At 45.8% G+C, this 20,000-nt stretch overlaps 1 pseudogene; it reads right to left on the bottom strand.

The window, feature by feature from the left end:
• LOC135536472 (ryanodine receptor 2-like) overlaps positions 1–20,000 on the bottom strand; it is a 317,124-nt pseudogene that overhangs the window by 233,893 nt on the left and 63,231 nt on the right.

Below are 20,000 nucleotides of genomic sequence, written 5' to 3'. Positions count from 1 at the left end.
ACCCCTCTTTTACTCTGCTGCTACTCTCTGTTATTATCTATGCATAACTCTACCTACATGTACATACTACCTCGACTAACCAGTACCCCCCTGTACAAAGCCTCTCTACTGTTATTTTACTGCTGCTCTTTAATTATTTTTTACTTAACATTCACTTTGATTAAAACTGCATTGTTGGTTAAGGGCTTGAAAGTCAGCATTTCACTGTAAGGTGAAAAACCGGTTGTATGTGGTGCATGTGACAAATACAATTTGATTTGATTTCCAAATATCAGTGTGTCTTACGTACCTGCAGTTTGACAGGCTCTGGGAGTTTCATCTGGAGCAGTCCTTTAGGCACCTTCCCTGTCCTCTCCTCTCCTCCAGGCCCCTCCCCTCCTCTTCCTCCCTTAGTGACATCAGTCTCGGGCGTGTCCGGGGGCGTGTCCGCGGGCGTGTCCCCTCCCTCTGAGAACACGCTGGGTTCTATCAGCTGTAGAATGTTCTTCAGGTCTCCGTTATGGAACACTCCCATGATCAGTAAGGTATAGAACAACTTAATGAGAGGAACGAACAGGAACTCGGTGCTGCCCCCTATAGGATCTCTGACGTGTAGACTCCCCTCGCTCACCGCCTCCGTCAGCATCTCTATGGTCTTGGTCTTCAGGACATCCAGGGGGAACTCGGGGCTGAACTGGAAGCAGTCGGCTCCGCTGCAGATGAAGGAGGGGGAGGAGAAGTGCATTCTGGGGCGGAGAGAGGTGCTCAGACCGATCCCTGGTAGGCCGTGCTTCTTCGTCTCGTTGGGGAACAGAGTGATGGACTTGGTCTCGTCCGTCATGGGGACGATGTATTCATTGTTCATCATGAGACGCGCCGTTGCGTAGGTACTGAGGATAGAAGAAATCGGATTATTGTCCATTTGGTTAGAACAGGAATGAATCCTCTGTCTTTCCCCCCCCCCACACACTATGAGAAGAACCCCTGGATGTAGAGCATGTTGTGGTGGTTAAGTGCCTTGCTCAAGGGCACAATGGTAGATCTGACACCAGCAGCCCACCTGTAGCAGCCCACCTGTAGCAGCCCACCTGTAGCCAGTTCAGTCAGGACTTAATAAGGATCTCTACAGATCGGTGCCCCTTCCACCGGACGGCTGTGCTAACGTAGGCTAATGCGATTAGCATGAGGTTGAGCTAACGTAGGCTAATGTGATTAGCATGAGGTTGAGCTAACGTAGGCTAATGTGATTAGCATGAGGTTGAGCTAACGTAGGCTAATGTGATTAGCATGAGGTTGAGCTAACGTAGGCTAATGCGATTAGCATGAGGTTGAGCTAACGTAGGCTAATGTGATTAGCATGAGGTTGAGCTAACGTAGGCTAATGCAATTAGCATGAGGATGAGCTAACGTAGGCTAATGCGATTAGCATGAGGTTGAGCTAACGTAGGCTACTGCGATTAGCATGAGGTTGAGCTAACGTAGGCTAATGTGATTAGCATGAGGTTGAGCTAACGTAGGCTAATGTGATTAGCATGAGGTTGAGCTAACGTAGGCTAATGCAATTAGCATGAGGTTGTAAGTAACAAGAACATTTCCCAGGACATAGACATATCTGATATGGGCAGAAAGCTTAAATTCTTAAATTCTTCAGCTTAAACTGAACTGTCCAATTTACAGTAGCTATTAGAGTGAAATAATGCCATGCTATTGTTTGAGGAGAGAGCACAGTTATGAAGTTGAAAATGTATTAATAAACTAATTAGGCACATTTGGGCACTCTTGATACAGAAACTTTGCACATACATACATTGCTGCCATCTAGTGGCCAAAATCTAAATTGCTCCTCGGCTGGAATAATACAATATGGCCTTTCTCTTGCATTTCAAAAATACAAAACAACAGTTGTTTTTTTCTTTGTATTATATTTTACCAGATCTAATGTGTTATATTCTCTTACATTAATTTCGCATTTCCCAAAACTTCTAAGTGTTTCCTTTCAAACGGTTCCAAGAATGTGCATATCCTCGCTTCAGGTCCTGAGCTACAGGCAGTTAGATGTGGGTCCTGAGCTACAGGCAGTTAGATATGGGTCCTGAGCTACAGGCAGTTAGATTTGGGTCCTGAGCTACAGGCAGTTAGATGTGGGTCCTGAGCTACAGGCAGTTAGATGTGGGTCCTGAGCTACAGGCAGTTAGATATGGGTCCTGAGCTACAGGCAGTTAGATATGGGTCCTGAGCTACAGGCAGTTAGATATGGGTCCTGAGCTACAGGCAGTTAGATGTGGGTCCTGAGCTACAGGCAGTTAGATGTGGGTCCTGAGCTACAGACAGTTAGATTTGGGTCCTGAGCTACAGGCAGTTAGATTTGGGTCCTGAGCTACAGGCAGTTAGATTTGGGTCCTGAGCTCCAGGCAGTTAGATATGGGTCCTGAGCTACAGGCAGTTAGATATGGGTCCCGAGCTACAGGCAGTTAGATATGGGTATGTCATTTTAGGTCCTGAGCTACAGGCAGTTAGATTTGGGTCCCGAGCTACAGGCAGTTAGATATGGGTATGTCATTTTAGGTCCTGAGCTACAGGCAGTTAGATTTGGGTCCTGAGCTACAGGCAGTTAGATTTGGGTCCTGAGCTACAGGCAGTTAGATTTGGGTCCTGAGCTCCAGGCAGTTAGATATGGGTCCTGAGCTACAGGCAGTTAGATATGGGTCCCGAGCTACAGGCAGTTAGATATGGGTATGTCATTTTAGGTCCTGAGCTCCAGGCAGTTAGATATGGGTCCTGAGCTCCAGGCAGTTAGATATGGGTCCTGAGCTACAGGCAGTTAGATATGGGTCCTGAGCCACAGGCAGTTAGATATGGGTCCTGAGCTACAGGCAGTTAGATTTGGGTCCTGAGCTACAGGCAGTTAGATTTGGGTCCTGAGCTACAGGCAGTTAGATTTGGGTCCTGAGCTACAGGCAGTTAGATATGGGTCCTGAGCTACAGGCAGTTAGATGTGGGTCCTGAGCTACAGGCAGTTAGATGTGGGTCCTGAGCTACAGGCAGTTAGATATGGGTCCTGAGCTACAGGCAGTTAGATGTGGGTCCTGAGCTACAGGCAGTTAGATATGGGTCCTGAGCTACAGGCAGTTAGATATGGGTCCTGAGCTACAGGCAGTTAGATATGGGTCCTGAGCTACAGGCAGTTAGATGTGGGTCCTGAGCTACAGGCAGTTAGATGTGGGTCCTGAGCTACAGGCAGTTAGATATGGGTCCTGAGCTACAGGCAGTTAGATATGGGTCCTGAGCTACAGGCAGTTAGATATGGGTCCTGAGCTACAGGCAGTTAGATGTGGGTCCTGAGCTACAGGCAGTTAGATGTGGGTCCTGAGCTACAGACAGTTAGATTTGGGTCCTGAGCTACAGGCAGTTAGATTTGGGTCCTGAGCTACAGGCAGTTAGATTTGGGTCCTGAGCTCCAGGCAGTTAGATATGGGTCCTGAGCTACAGGCAGTTAGATATGGGTCCCGAGCTACAGGCAGTTAGATATGGGTATGTCATTTTAGGTCCTGAGCTACAGGCAGTTAGATTTGGGTCCCGAGCTACAGGCAGTTAGATATGGGTATGTCATTTTAGGTCCTGAGCTACAGGCAGTTAGATTTGGGTCCTGAGCTACAGGCAGTTAGATTTGGGTCCTGAGCTACAGGCAGTTAGATTTGGGTCCTGAGCTCCAGGCAGTTAGATATGGGTCCTGAGCTACAGGCAGTTAGATATGGGTCCCGAGCTACAGGCAGTTAGATATGGGTATGTCATTTTAGGTCCTGAGCTCCAGGCAGTTAGATATGGGTCCTGAGCTCCAGGCAGTTAGATATGGGTCCTGAGCTACAGGCAGTTAGATATGGGTCCTGAGCCACAGGCAGTTAGATATGGGTCCTGAGCTACAGGCAGTTAGATTTGGGTCCTGAGCTACAGGCAGTTAGATTTGGGTCCTGAGCTACAGGCAGTTAGATATGGGTCCTGAGCTACAGGCAGTTAGATGTGGGTCCTGAGCTACAGGCAGTTAGATGTGGGTCCTGAGCTACAGGCAGTTAGATATGGGTCCTGAGCTACAGGCAGTTAGATGTGGGTCCTGAGCTACAGGCAGTTAGATATGGGTCCTGAGCTACAGGCAGTTAGATATGGGTCCTGAGCTACAGGCAGTTAGATATGGGTCCTGAGCTACAGGCAGTTAGATGTGGGTCCTGAGCTACAGGCAGTTAGATGTGGGTCCTGAGCTACAGGCAGTTAGATATGGGTCCTGAGCTACAGGCAGTTAGATATGGGTCCTGAGCTACAGGCAGTTAGATATGGGTCCTGAGCTACAGGCAGTTAGATGTGGGTATGTCATTTTAGGTCCTGAGCTACAGGCAGTTAGATTTGGGTATGTCATTTCAGGTCCTGAGCTACAGGCAGTTAGATATGGGTATGTCATTTTAGGTCCCGAGCTACAGGCAGTTAGATTTGGGTCCTGAGCTACAGGCAGTTAGATTTGGGTCCTGAGCTACAGGCAGTTAGATATGGGTCCTGAGCTACAGGCAGTTAGATTTGGGTATGTTATTTTAGGTCCTGAGCTACAGGCAGTTAGATGTGGGTATGTCATTTTAGGTCCTGAACTACAGGCAGTTAGATTTGGGTATGTCATTTTAGGTCCTGAGCTACAGGCAGTTAGATTTGGGTATGTCATTTTAGGTCCCGAGCTACAGGCAGTTAGATATGGGTATGTCATTTTAGGTCCTGAGCTACAGGCAGTTAGATATGGGTATGTCATTTTAGGTCCTGAGCTACAGGCAGTTAGATTTGGGTATGTCATTTTAGGTCCCGAGCTACAGGCAGTTAGATATGGGTATGTCATTTTAGGTCCTGAGCTACAGGCAGTTAGATTTGGGTATGTCATTTTAGGTCCCGAGCTACAGGCAGTTAGATTTGGGTATGTCATTTTAGGTCCTGAACTACAGGCAGTTAGATATGGGTATGTCATTTTAGGTCCTGAGCTACAGGCAGTTAGATGTGGGTATGTCATTTTAGGTCCTGAACTACAGGCAGTTAGATTTGGGTATGTCATTTTAGGTCCTGAGCTACAGGCAGTTAGATTTGGGTATGTCATTTTAGGTCCTGAGCTACAGGCAGTTAGATTTGGGTATGTCATTTTAGGTCCTGAGCTACAGGCAGTTAGATATGGGTATGTCATTTTAGGTCCTGAGCTACAGGCAGTTAGATATGGGTATGTCATTTTAGGTCCTGAGCTACAGGCAGTTAGATTTGGGTATGTCATTTTAGGTCCTGAGCTACAGGCAGTTAGATATGGGTATGTCATTTTAGGTCCTGAGCTACAGGCAGTTAGATATGGGTATGTCATTTTAGGTCCTGAGCTACAGGCAGTTAGATATGGGTATGTCATTTTAGGTCCTGAGCTACAGGCAGTTAGATATGGGTATGTCATTTTAGGTCCTGAACTACAGGCAGTTAGATTTGGGTATGTCATTTTAGGTCCTGAGCTACAGGCAGTTAGATATGGGTATGTCATTTTAGGTCCTGAGCTACAGGCAGTTAGATATGGGTACGTCATTTTAGGTCCTGAGCTACAGGCAGTTAGATATGGGTATGTCATTTTAGGTCCTGAGCTACAGGCAGTTAGATTTGGGTATGTCATTTTAGGAAAACACTGAAAAACTAGCGACATTCCGGTTCCTGGCCCACCTCTCCAACCTGTGGGGTAGCTACCTGAGGTGGATGTCTATGAGCAGGTCGTAGCTAGCTACCTGAGGTGGATGTCTATGAGCAGGTCGTAGCTACCTACCTGAGGTGGGTGTCGATGAGCAGGTCGTAGCTAGCTACCTGAGGTGGATGTCTATGAGCAGGTCGTAGCTAGCTACCTGAGGTGGATGTCTATGAGCAGGTCGTAGCTCGCTACCTGAGGTGGATGTCTATGAGCAGGTCGTAGCTCGCTACCTGAGGTGGATGTCTATGAGCAGGTCGTAGCTAGCTACCTGAGGTGGATGTCTATGAGCAGGTCGTAGCTAGCTACCTGAGGTGGATGTCTATGAGCAGGTCGTAGCTAGCTACCTGAGGTGGATGTCTATGAGCAGGTCGTAGTATCCAGTCCTGAGGAGACCCGGCATGTACTTGTTCTCTATGGCGTAGAGCAGCTGTGCCTCGTCGGCATGGGAGCAGAGGGCGTGGGCCACACGGTTGTTCCCCAGAGCGCACACAGCAGAGTACAACCTCAGAGTATGGTAGTGGAACTTCAACAGATCCTTCTGCTCAGTCAACTCCAGGATATCAACTGACCTGGGGAGGAGGAGGAGGAGGAGAGAGGAGGAGGACAAGGAGGGGAAGAAAGATGACAAGGGGAGGAGGAAGAGGAGGAAGATGACAAGGGGGAGGAAGAGGAGGAAAAGGAGGAGGAAGATGAGGAGGAGGAAGAGTAGGGAGAGGAGGATGACAAGGGGGAGGTGGAGGAGGAAGAGGAGAAGGAGGAGGAGGAAGAGGAGGAGGAGGAGGAGGAGGAGGGGAGGTAGAGGAGATGGAGGAGGGGGAGAGGTAGAGGAAGAGGAGGAGGAGGACGCAGAGGGGAAGAATGGTGACAAAGGAAGGAGGAAGAGGAGGAAGATGACAAGGGGGAGGAAGAGGAGGAAAAGGAGGAGGAGGAGGAAGAGGGGAGAGGTAGAGGAGGAGGGGGAGGGGAGGAGAAGGGGGAGAGGTAGAGGAGGAGGAGGAGGAGAGGTAGAGGAGGTGGAGGAGGGGAAGGGGTAGAGGAGGAGGGGAGAGGTAGAGGAAGAGGAGGAGGAGGGGGAGGGGTAGAGGAGGAGGGGAAGAGTTAGAGGAGGAGGGGGAGAGGTAGAGGAGAAGGAGAGGTAGAGGAGGTGGAGAGGTAGAGGAGGAGGAGGGGGAGAGGTAGAGGAGGAGAAGGAGAGGTAGAGGAGGAGGAGGGGGAAGAAGAGAGAGGTAGAGGAAGAGGGGGAGAGGTAGAGGAGGCAAAGGAGGGGAGGAGGGGAGAAGGAGGGGCGTGGATGAGGAGGGGGAGAGGTCGAGGAGGAGGAGGGGGAGAGATAGAGGAGGGGGAGAGGGGGAGGCAGGGGGAGGTAGAGGAGGAGGAGGAGGAGGGGGTCGGTAGAGTATGATGAGGGGGTCGGAAGAATAGGAGGAGGAAGAGGAGGAGTGAGACACAGAAGGTTAAACTGACATACAGCTTAGTGAGGAACTTCCTGATTGCAACAACATTTTATTGCTTCTCATACATTACGTTCTGCTATCGTTCCCCTTCTCTGCTATCGTTCCCCTTCTCTGCTATCGTTCCCCTTCTCTGCTATCGTTCCCCTTCTCTGCTATCGTTCCCCTTCTCTGCTATTGTTACTCTTCTCTGCTATCGTTCCCCTTCTCTGCTATCATTACCCTTCTCTGCTATCGTTCACATTTTCTGCTATCGTTCCCCTTCTCTGCTATCGTTCCCCTTCTCTGCTATCGTTACTCTTCTCTGCTATCGTTCCTCTTTTCTGCTATCGTTCCCCTTCTCTGCTATCGTTCACCTTCTCTGCTATCGTTCACCTTTTCTGCTATCGTTCACCTTTTCTGCTATCGTTCCCCTTCTCTGCTATCGTTCCCCTTCTCTGCTATCGTTCCCCTTCTCTGCTATCGTTACTCTTCTCTGCTATCGTTACTCTTCTCTGCTATCGTTCACCTTTTCTGCTATCGTTCCCCTTCTCTGCTATCGTTCCCCTTCTCTGCTATCGTTACTCTTTTCTGCTATCATTCCTCTTTTCTGCTATCATTCCCCTTCTCTGCTATCGGTCCCCTTCTCTGCTATCGTTACTCTTCTCTGCTATCGTTCACCTCTTCTGCTATCATTCACCTTTTCTGCTATTGTTCACCTTTTCTGCTATCGTTCCCCTTCTCTGCTATCGTTCCCCTTTTCTGCTATCGTTCACCTTCTCTGCTATCGTTCCCCTTTTCTGCTATCGTTCGCCTTTTCTGCTATCGTTCACCTTCTCTGCTATCGTTCCCCTTCTCTGCTATCATTCCCCTTCTCTGCTATCGTTAACCGCTGCACTCATTTCGAATAAGAAAAAACAATGTATAGCTAGTTACATTTCTGACAGATATTGTTGTAGTATATTTAAAGCCCTTCCTCACTCCTGACGAGTGGGACAGGGCAGGGTCATCACCTGTTCTCCTCAGGTATATGCAGGGACATGAACTGGAGCGGTTCAGAGCAGGTGACCAGCCAGCCATGGCGGTCGTTGACCCGGGATACGTCCACCTTGAGGAAGTGGTTGGGTACCCTGCTCCACAGCACCGGGGTCAGGAACTGGACATGCAGCCTGGGAGGACACTGGGGGCAGGGGTTCCTCCTCTCACTCTTAAACAGTCCCGCTGACAGGGGCATGACGTTCTAGTGACATAGAAACAGACAGGGTTAGGGTTAGGTTCTGGGAGGGGACATGGGTTCCTCCTCTCCCTCTTAAACAGTCCCGCTGACAGGGGCATGACGTTCTAGTGACATAGAAACAGACAGGGTAAGGGTTAGGTTCTGGGAGGGGACAGGGGCATTATATTCTGATGGAGAAAGTAATGGAGGGTTGTGGGTTCGGGACATCATTCACTTCATCACTCTTTCAAAGGTCAAACTACGGCTTTACATAACTGTACCTCCTACAAAAAGTGGTGATCTATTTTTTTTGCGTGACATACAACAGGCTTTACAGTCCTGGAACTACTGTAGAGGTCAGAGTCCTGGAGCTACTGTAGAGGTCAGAGTCCTGGAGCTACTGCAGAGGTCAGAGTCCTGGAGCTACTGTAGAGGTCAGAGTCCTGGAGCTACTGTAGATGTCAGAGTCCTGGAGCTACTGTAGAGGTCAGAGTCCTGGAGCTACTGTAGAGGTCAGTCCTGGAGCTACTTTAGAGGTCAGAGTCCTGGAGCTACTGTAGAGGTCAGAGTCCTGGAGCTACTGTAGAGGTCAGTCCTGGAGCTACTTTAGAGGTCAGAGTCCTGGAGCTACTGTAGAGGTCAGTCATGGAGCTACTTTAGAGGTCAGAGTCCTGGAGCTACTGTAGAGGTCAGAGTCCTGGAGCTACTGTAGAGGTCAGAGTCCTGGAGCTACTGAAGAGGTCAGAGTCCTGGAGCTACTGTAGAGGTCAGAGTCCTGGAGCTACTGTAGAGATCAGAGTCCTGGAGCTACTGAAGAAGTCAGAGTCCTGGAGCTACTGTAGAGGTCAGAGTCCTGGAGCTACTGTAGAGGTCAGAGTCCTGGAGCTACTGTAGAGGTCAGAGTCCTGGAGCTACTGTAGAGGTCAGAGTCCTGGAGCTACTGTAGAGGTCAGAGTCCTGGAGCTACTGTAGAGGCCAGAGTCCTGGAGCTACTGTAGAGGTCAGAGTCCTGGAGCTACTGTAGAGGTCAGAGTCCTTGGACCTACTGTAGAGGTCAGAGTCCTGGAGCTACTGTAGAGGTCAGAGTCCTGGAGCTACTGAAGAGGTCAGAGTCCTGGAGCTACTGAAGAGGTCAGAGTCCTGGAGCTACTGAAGAGGTCAGAGTCCTGGAGCTACTGAAGAGGTCAGAGTCCTGGAGCTACTGAAGAGGTCAGAGTCCCACAGAGACAGGAGCTTTGTGGGTGACCTATCCTTAGTGTGTGGTTTCAAGAAGAACCTGAACTGATGCAGAGACAGGAGCTTTGTGGGTGACCTATCCTTAGTGTGTGGTTTCAAGAAGAACCTGAACTGATGCAGAGACAGGTACGTGAAGTACACCGAGGTCTCATCAGTGGTGCACCGACCAAAGAAAGCCATTCAGAGGCCTACAGAGAGAGACAAACCTCATAACCTTCAGTGGAGAGAGACAGCTCCATGTTGACTTTGCCCAGGCAGCCCATATCTGAGCCCTATTTGTGGCCGCCCGCTCTCCATCCTGTCAGTACAGAGCCGTAAGTGTGTCCTGTTCCTCCCTCTCACCTTAATACGTCCTAGTTCAAACTGAAAGATGCTGGGGCTGGTGGCCTGAGCGAACACAGCAGGGAACAGCTTGGTACTGGGCTCCACCTGCAGAGAGAGAACACAGAGACACAGCTATTAAAAGACAGGATATGGTCAAATCACACCCTATTCCCAAAATAGAACACTATTGTTGACCAGAGCCCTATTCTCTATATAGAACACTACTTTAGACCAGAGCCCTATTCCCTATATAGAACACTACTTTAGACCAGAGCCCTATTCCCTATATAGAACACTACTGTTGACCAGAGCCCTATTCCCTATATAGAACACTACTGTTGACCAGGGCCCTATTCCCGATATAGAACACTATTTTTGACCAGGGCCCAATGTCAGAATAATAGTAGAGAGAACAATTTATTTCAGATTTGATTTCTTTCATCACATTCCCAGTGGGTCAGAAGTATACATGCACTCAATTAGTATTTGGTAGCATTGCCCTTAAATTGATGGACTTCATCGAACAAATCAAACATTTATTGTGGAACTGGGATTCCTGGGAGTGCATTCTGATGAAGATCATCAAAGTTAAGTGAAAGTTACTAATGCTATGTCTGACTTCTGTTGACTGCACAACATGCGGATTTCTGTTTGGCTGTTTTGTTGTCTGAGCGCTGTACTCGGATTATTGCATGCTTTATCGGTAAAGCTTTTTTGAAATCTGACACAGCGGTTGCATTAAGGAGAAGTATATCTAAAGTTCGATGTTTTACACTTGTATTTTCATCAACATTTATAATGTGTATTTCTCTGCAAAATCACTGGATGTTTTGGAACTACTGAACATAACACGCCAATGTAAACTCAGATTTTTTGGATATAAATATGAACTTTATCGAACAAAACATACATGTATTGTGTAACATGAAGTCCTATGAGTGTCATCTGATGAAGATCATCAAAGGTTAGTGAATCATTTTATCTCTATTTCTGCTTTTTGTGACTCCTCTCTTTGGCTGGAAAAATGGCTGTGTTTTTCTGTGACTAGGTGCTTACCTAACATAATCGTTTGGTGTGCTTTCGCCGTAAAGCCTTTTTGAAATAAGACACTGTGGCTGGATTAACGAGAAGTTTATCTTTAAAACGGTGTAAAATACTTGTATGAGGAATTTTAATTATGAGATTTTTGTTGTTTTGAATTTAGCTGCACTTTCACTGGCTATTGTTGAGGTGGGACGCTACCGTCCCGAATATCCCAGCGAGGTTTTTAAGGCAAAGGGTGGCTACTTTGAAGAATCTCAAATATAAAATATATTTTTGATTTCTTTAGCACTTTTTTTGGTTACTCCATGATTCCATATGTGTTATTTCATAGTTTGATGTCTTCACTATTATTCTACAATGTAGAGAATAGTAAAAGTAAAGAAAAACCCTTGAATGAGTAGGTGTTCTAAAACATTTAACTGTAATGAAACATTTCTCATCAATCTTTTGACTTGTACTGTACACACGGTCTACATTGCCAAATACATTTAAAATCAGTTTTTCACAATTCCTGATATTTAATCCCGTTTTAGGTCAGTTATGATCACCACTTTATTTTAAGAATGTGAAATGTCAAAATAATATTAGATAAAACGATTTATTTCAGATTTGATTTCTTTCATCACATTCCCAGTGGGTCAGAAGTTTATATACACTCAATTAGTATTTGGTAGCATTGCCCTTAAATTGGTAAAATGTGGTAAAATGTTTCAGGTAGCCTTCCACAAGCTTCCCACAATAGGTTGAGTGAATTTTGGCCCATTCCTCCTGACAGAGCTGGTGTAACTGAGTCAGGTTTGTCGGCCTCCTTGCTCGCACACACTTTTTCAGTTGTGCCCACAAATATTCTATAGGATTGAGATCAGAGCTTTGTGATGGCCACTCCAATACAGTGACTCTGTTGTCCTTAAGCCATTTTTCCACAACTTTGGAGGTATGCTTGGGGTCATTGTCCATTTGGAAGACCCATTTGCAGCAAAGCTTTAACTTCCTGACTGATGTCTTGAGATGTTGCTTCAATATATCCACATAATTTTCATACCTCATGATGCTATCTATTTTGTGAAGTGCACCAGTCCCTCTTGCATTAAAGCACCCCCACAACATGATGCTGCCACCCCCGTGCTTCACAGTTGGGATGGTGTTCTTCGGCCTGCAAGCCTCCCCCTTTTTCTTCCAAACATAACGATGGCCAAACAGTTCTATTTCTGTTTCATCAGACCAGAGGACATTTCTCCAAAAAGTACAATCTTTGTCCCCATGTGCAGTTGCAAAACGTAGTCTGGCTTTTTATAGGACTCATTTTACTGTGGATATAGATACTTTTGTACCTGTTTCCCCCAGCATTTTCACAAGGTCCTTTTTCTGTTGTTCTGGGATTGATTTGCACTTTTCGCACCAAAGTACGTACATATCTAGGAGACAGAATGCGTCTCCTCCCTGAGTGGTATGACGACTGCGTGGTCCCATGGTGTTTATACTTGCGTATTATTGTTTGTGCAGATGAACGTGGTACCTTCAAACGTTTGGAAATGTCTCCCAAGGATGAACCAGACTTGGAGGTCTACAGTATTTTTTCTGAGTTCTTGGCTGATTTCCTTTGATTTTCCTATGATGTCAAGCAAAGAGGCACTGAGTTTGAAGGTAGGCCTTGAAATACATCCACAGTACACCTCCGATTGACTTAAATGATGTCAATTAGCTTATCAGAAGCTTCTAAAGCCATGACATCGTCTTCTGGAATTTTCCAAGCTGTTTAAAGGCACAGTCAACTTAGTGTATGTAAACTTCTGACCCACTGGAATTGTGATACAGTGAATTATAAGTGAAATAATATGTCTGTAAACAATTGTTGGAAATATGACTTGTGTCGCACAAAGTAGATGTCCTCACCAACTTGCCAAAACTATAGTTTGTTAACAATACATTTGTGGAGTGGTCGAAAAACAAGTTTTAATGACTCCAACCTAAGTGTATGTAAACTTTCGACTTTAACTGTATCTCTACATGGTCAACATTGTCAACACGTAGATAGATGGTCTACAGTCGTGGCCAAAAGTTTTGACAATGACACAAATATATATTTTCTCAAAGTTTGCTGCCTCAGTTTGTATGATGGCAATTTGCATATACTCCAGAATGTTATGAAGAGTGATCAGATGAATTGCAATTAATTGCAAAGTCCCTCTTTGCCATGCAAATGAACTGAATCCCCAAAAAAACATTTCCACTGCGTTTCAGCCCTGCCACAAAAGGACCAGCTGACATCATGTCAGTGATTCTCTCGTTAACACAGGTGTGAGTGCTGACGAGGACAAGGCTAGAGATCACTCTGTCAAGCTGATTGAGTTTGAATAACAGACTGGAAGCTACAAAAGGAGGGTGGTGCTTGGAATCATTGTTCTTCCTCTGTCAACCATGGGTACCTGCAAGGAAACACGTGCCGTCATCATTGCTTTGCACAAAAAAAGGCCTTCACAGGCAAGGATATTGCTGCCAGTAAGATTGCACCGAAATCAACCATTTATCAGATCACCAAGAACTTAAAGGAGAGCGGTTCAATTGTTGTGAAGAAGGCTTCAGGGCGCCCAAGAAAGCCCCAGGACCGTCTCCTAAAGTTGATTCAGCTGCGGGATTGGGGCACCACCAGTACAGAGCTTGCTCAGGAATGGCAGCAGGCAGGTGTGAGTGCATCTGCACGCACAGTGAGGCAAAGACTTGGAGATGTCCTGGTGTCAAGAAGGGCAGCAAAGAAGAAGCCTCTTCTCTCCAGGAAAAACATCAGGGACAGACTGATATTCTGCAAAAGGTCCAGGGATTGGACTGCTGTGGACTGGGGTAAAGTCATTTTCTCTGATGAATCCCCTTTCCGATTGTTTGGGACATCCGGAAAAAAGCTTGTCCGGAGAAGACAAGGTGAGCGCTACCATCAGTCCTGCGTCATGCCAACAGTAAAGCATCCTGAGACCATTCATGTGTGGGGTTGCTTCTCAGCCAAGGGAGAGGGCTCACCATTTTGCCTAAGAACACAGCCATGAATAAAGAATGGTACCAACACATCCTCCGAGAGCAACTTCTCCCAACCATCCAGGAACAGTTTGGTGACTAACAATGCCTTTTCCAGCATGATGTAGCACCTTGCCATACAGCAATTGTGATAACTAAGTGGCTCGAGGAACAAACCATTGATATTTTGGTTCCATCGCCAGGAAACTCCCAGACCTTAATCCCATTGACAACTTATGGTCAATCCTCAAGAGGCGGGTGGACAAACAAAAACCCACAAATTCTGACAAACTCCAAGCATTGATTATGCAAGAATGGGCTGCCATCAGTCAGGATGTGGCCCAGAAGTTAATTGACAGCATGCCAGGGCGGATTGCAGAGGTCTTGAAGGGTCAACACTGCAAATATTGACTCTTTGCATCAACTTCATGTAATTGTCAATAAAAGCCTTTGACACTTATGAAATGCTTGTAATTATACTTCAGTGTTCCATAGTAACATCTGACACAAATATATAAAGACACTGAAGCAGAAAACTTTGTGAAAATTATATTTGTGTCATTTTCAAAACTTTTGGCTATGACTGTAAATGGTCAACATTGTCAGCAAAGAGTGTCTGCTAAATGACTCACTGACTGTAAGTGACTCTGGATCAGACGTCTGCTAAATGACTCACTGACTGTAAGTGACTCTGGATCAGACGTCTGCTAAATGACTCACTGACTGTAAGTGACTCTGGATCAGACCGTCTGCTAAATGACTCACTGACTGTAAGTGACTCTGAATCAGAGCGTCTGCTAAATGACTCACTGACTGTAAATGACTCTGGATGAGAGCGTCTGCTAAATGACTCACTGACTGTAAGTGCCTCTGAATCAGGCCGTCTGCTAAATGACTCACTGACTGTAAGTGAGTCTGGATCAGACCGTCTGCTAAATGACTCACTGACTGTAAGTGACTCTGAATCAGACCATCTGCTAAATGACTCACTGACTGTAAGTGACTCTGGATCAGACCGACTGCTAAATGACTATCATGTAAGTGTAGCAATAGGAGGTTGATGACCATGTGGTACCAGCGCTGTGTCTCCACCTGGTAGTATGTGCTGAGCTCCTTGCCGTTGGCAGTGAAGGTTAGCAGTCCGTTAACTGTGTCCACCAGACATCCAATCTCCAGACCGTTGTTGTTCCGGCCCTGACCAGGACTCATACTCTCTCCAGCCCACACCATGTAGCAGTTACTACGCTTGATGCTATAGACAGAGACAGCAGTTACTACGCTTGATGCGATAGACAGAGACAGTAGTTACTACGCTTGATGCTATAGACAGAGACAGCAGTTACTACGCTTGATGCTATAGACAGAGACAGCAGTTACTACGCTTGATGCTATAGACAGAGACAGCAGTTACTACGCTTGATGCTATAGACAGAGACAGTAGTTACTATGCTTGATGCTATAGACAGAGACAGTAGTTACTACGCTTGATGCTATAGACAGAGACAGCAGTTACTACGCTTGATGCTATAGACAGAGACAGCAGTTACTACGCTTGATGCTATAGACAGAGACAGCAGTTACTACGCTTGATGCTATAGACAGAGACAGAGACAGCAGTTACTACGCTTGATGCTATAGACAGAGACAGAGACAGTAGTTACTACGCTTGATGCTATAGACAGAGACAGCAGTTACTACGCTTGATGCTATAGACAGAGACAGTAGTTACTACGCTTGATGCTATAGACAGAGACAGCAGTTACTACGCTTGATGCTATAGACAGAGACAGAGACAGTAGTTACTACGCTTGATGCTATAGACAGAGACAGCAGTTACTACGCTTGATGCTATAGACAGAGACAGCAGTTACTACGCTTGATGCTATAGACAGAGACAGTAGTTACTACGCTTGATGCTATAGACAGAGACAGCAGTTACTACGCTTGATGCTATAGACAGAGACAGCAGTTACTACGCTTGATGCTATAGACAGAGACAGCAGTTACTACGCTTGATGCTATAGACAGAGACAGCAGTTACTACGCTTGATGCTATAGACAGAGACAGTAGTTACTACGCTTGATGCTATAAACAGAGACAGCAGTTACTACGCTTGATGCTATAGACAGAGACAGCAGTTACTACGCTTGATGCTATAGACAGAGACAGCAGTTACTACGCTTGATGCTATAGACAGAGACAGCAGTTACTACGCTTGATGCTATAGACAGAGACAGCAGTTACTACGCTTGATGCTATAGACAGAGGCAGCAGTTACTACGCTTGATGCTATAGACAGAGACAGCAGTTACTACGCTTGATGCTATAGACAGAGACAGCAGTTACTACGCTTGATGCTATAGACAGAGACAGTAGTTACTACGCTTGATGCTATAGACAGAGACAGCAGTTACTATGCTTGATGCTATAGACAGAGACAGCAGTTACTACGCTTGATGCTATAGACAGAGACAGCAGTTACTACGCTTGATGCTATAGACAGAGACAGCAGTTACTACGCTTGATGCTATAGACAGAGACAGAGACAGTAGTTACTACGCTTGATGCTATAGACATAGACAGTAGTTACTACGCTTGATGCTATAGACAGAGACAGTAGTTACTACGCTTGATGCTATAGACAGAGACAGCAGTTACTACGCTTGATACTATAGACAGAGACAGTAGTTACTACACTTGATGCTATAGACAGAGACAGAGACAGTAGTTACTACGCTTGATGCTATAGACAGAGACAGCAGTTACTACGCTTGATGCTATAGACAGAGACAGTAGTTACTACGCTTGATGCTATAGACAGAGACAGTAGTTACTACACTTGATGCTATAGACAGAGACAGAGACAGTAGTTACTACGCTTGATGCTATAGACAGAGACAGCAGTTACTACGCTTGATGCTATAGACAGAGACATAGACAGTAGTTACTACCCTTGATACTATAGACGGAGATAGATACAGTAGTTACTACGCTTGATGCTATAGACAAAGACAGAGACAGTAGTTACTACGCTTGATGCTATAGACAGAGACAGATACAGTAGTTACTACGCTTGATGCTATAGACAGAGACAGAGACAGTAGTTACTACGCTTGATGCTATAGACAGAGACAGAGACAGTAGTTACTACGCTTGATGCTATAGACAGAGACAGCAGTTACTACGCTTGATGCTATAGACAGAGACATAGACAGTAGTTACTACGCTTGATGCTATAGACAGAGACAGCAGTTACTACGCTTGATGCTATAGACAGAGACAGCAGTTACTACGCTTGATTCTATAGACAGAGACAGTATTTACTACGCTTGATGCTATAGACAGAGACAGCAGTTACTACGCTTGATGCTATAGACAGAGACAGCAGTTACTACGCTTGATGCTATAGACAGAGACAGCAGTTACTACGCTTGATTCTATAGACAGAGACAGTAGTTACTACGCTTGATGCTATAGACAGAGACAGTAGTTACTACGCTTGATGCTATAGACAGAGACAGAGACAGTAGTTACTACGCTTGATGCTATAGACAGAGACAGCAGTTACTACGCTTGATGCTATAGACAGAGACAGCAGTTACTACGCTTGATTCTATAGACAGAGACAGTAGTTACTACGCTTGATGCTATAGACAGAGACAGCAGTTACTACGCTTGATGCTATAGACAGAGACAGCAGTTACTACGCTTGATGCTATAGACAGAGACAGCAGTTACTACGCTTGATGCTATAGACAGAGACAGCAGTTACTACGCTTGATGCTATAGACAGAGACAGCAGTTACTACGCTTGATGCTATAGACAGAGACAGCAGTTACTACGCTTGATGCTATAGACAGAGACAGAGACAGTAGTTGCTACGCTTGATGCCATAGACAGAGACAGTAGTTACTACGCTTGATGCTATAGACAGAGACAGTAGTTACTACGCTTGATGCTATGGACAGAGACAGCAGTTACTACGCTTGATACTATAGACAGAGACAGTAGTTACTACACTTGATGCTATAGACAGAGACAGAGACAGTAGTTACTACGCTTGATGCTATAGACAGAGACAGCAGTTACTACGCTTGATGCTATAGACAGAGACAGAGACAGCAGTTACTACGCTTGATGCTATAGACAGAGACAGTAGTTACTACGCTTGATGCTATAGACAGAGACAGAGACAGCAGTTACTACGCTTGATGCTATAGACAGAGACAGTAGTTACTACGCTTGATGCTATAGACAGAGACAGAGACAGTAGTTACTACACTTGATGCTATAGACAGAGACAGAGACAGTAGTTACTACGCTTGATGCTATAGACAGAGACAGCAGTTACTACGCTTGATGCTATAGACAGAGACATAGACAGTAGTTACTACCCTTGATACTATAGACGGATATAGATACAGTAGTTACTACGCTTGATGCTATAGACAGAGACAGAGACAGTAGTTACTACGCTTGATGCTATAGACAGAGATAGATACAGTAGTTACTACGCTTGATGCTATAGACAGAGACAGAGACAGTAGTTACTACGCTTGATGCTATAGACAGAGACAGTAGTTACTACACTTGATGCTATAGACAGAGACAGAGACAGCAGTTACTACGCTTGATGCTATAGACAGAGACAGCAGTTACTACGCTTGATGCTATAGACAGAGACAGAGACAGCAGTTACTACGCTTGATGCTATAGACAGAGACAGCAGTTACTACGCTTGATGCTATAGACAGAGACAGAGACAGCAGTTACTACGCTTGATGCTATAGACAGAGACAGTAGTTACTACGCTTGATGATATAGACAGAGACAGAGACAGTAGTTACTACACTTGATGCTATAGACAGAGACAGCAGTTACTACGCTTGATGCTATAGACAGAGACAGCAGTTACTACGCTTGATGCTATAGACAGAGACAGCAGTTACTACGCTTGATGCTATAGACAGAGACAGAGACAGCAGTTACTACGCTTGATGCCATAGACAGAGACAGAGACAGTAGTTACTACGCTTGATGCTATAGACAGAGACAGCAGTTACTACGCTTGATGCTATAGACAGAGACAGTAGTTACTACGCTTGATGCTATAGACAGAGACAGAGACAGTAGTTACTACGCTTGATGCTATAGACAGAGACAGTAGTTACTACGCTTGATGCTATAGACAGAGACAGTAGTTACTACGCTTGATGCTATAGACAGAGACAGTAGTTACTACGCTTGATGCTATAGACAGAGACAGAGACAGTAGTTACTACGCTTGATGCTATAGACAGAGACAGAGACAGTAGTTACTACGCTTGATGCTATAGACAGAGACAGCAGTTACTACGCTTGATGCTATAGACAGAGACAGTAGTTACTACGCTTGATGCTATAAACAGAGACAGAGACAGTAGTTACTACGCTTGATGCTATAGACAGAGACAGCAGTTACTACGCTTGATACTATAGACAGAGACATAGACAGTAGTTACTACGCTTGATACTATAGACAGAGAGAGAGACACTTCACAATCATCGTTTTACAGTACAACCACAACCATAAAAGAAGAAACAGTTGATATGTGAAATTCAAAATAGTCCAACCACATAAGAAGCATAGTATGAGTATGAGTAAGACGAGCAGGATATTTGAGTATCAGTTCTGATTGAGTCTGAACACAGGACCATGTGTGTGTGTGTGTGTGTGTGACGTGCGTGTGTCCTCAGCTTGACCCCAGGACCCCCCAGATATCTGACCTCTCGTGAACTTTGCCCTTCTCGTCTCCCAGGGTTACGGTGACGGTGCGGACCTTTTGGAGGTCGAAGGCCATGTCGTACTGGTGGAAGTCAGAGGTCACCCAGCCAACCCACACACTGCTGGGCTCCTGACCTGGGAAGATCCTCACTGAGTAGTAGTACTGGGGAGAGACCATGGACATATAGGGTTCTATTAGGTTATAAAGGGTTATAGGGTTATTTTGGGTTATAAACGGCTATAAAGTGTTGTATAAGGTTAC

Source organism: Oncorhynchus masou, unplaced genomic scaffold, assembly GCF_036934945.1.
Source record: "Oncorhynchus masou masou isolate Uvic2021 unplaced genomic scaffold, UVic_Omas_1.1 unplaced_scaffold_623, whole genome shotgun sequence".
In the NCBI taxonomy this organism is placed as follows: Eukaryota; Metazoa; Chordata; class Actinopteri; order Salmoniformes; family Salmonidae; genus Oncorhynchus; species Oncorhynchus masou.
This window is presented reverse-complemented; position numbering and strand designations above follow the sequence as displayed.